We start from the raw sequence: 345 nt of genomic DNA, 5'->3' as shown, positions 1-345 counted from the left end.
ATCAAGTATCTTCTCTAAGATCTCAGAGCTCATCGGTGGCAGAACTGAGATTTGAACCTCAAAGGAATTTATGTTCTCAACCACTGTGTGATAGTTCGTTTCACAAATTAAAAGTTGAACAAATTCGGCTTAAAAAGCTCAATCCTTTGGATGATGAAAAAGTCTGGAAATGGATGGAGGTGTTGGTGCACCACATTGTGAATGTTACTAAATATCACTAAATTGTATACTTAAAAATGGTTAAAATGATAAATTTTATATTGTATATATATATATTTTTTTTTAAAAGATTTTATTTATCTGTTTGAGAGAGAGAGAGGGATTGGAGGGGGATAGAGTGGGAGG

This window comes from Canis lupus, chromosome 3 (genome assembly GCF_048164855.1).
Source record: "Canis lupus baileyi chromosome 3, mCanLup2.hap1, whole genome shotgun sequence".
Classification (NCBI taxonomy): domain Eukaryota; kingdom Metazoa; phylum Chordata; class Mammalia; order Carnivora; family Canidae; genus Canis; species Canis lupus.
The sequence above is the reverse complement of the archived record's forward strand: the minus strand, read 5'-3'. Positions refer to the sequence as shown.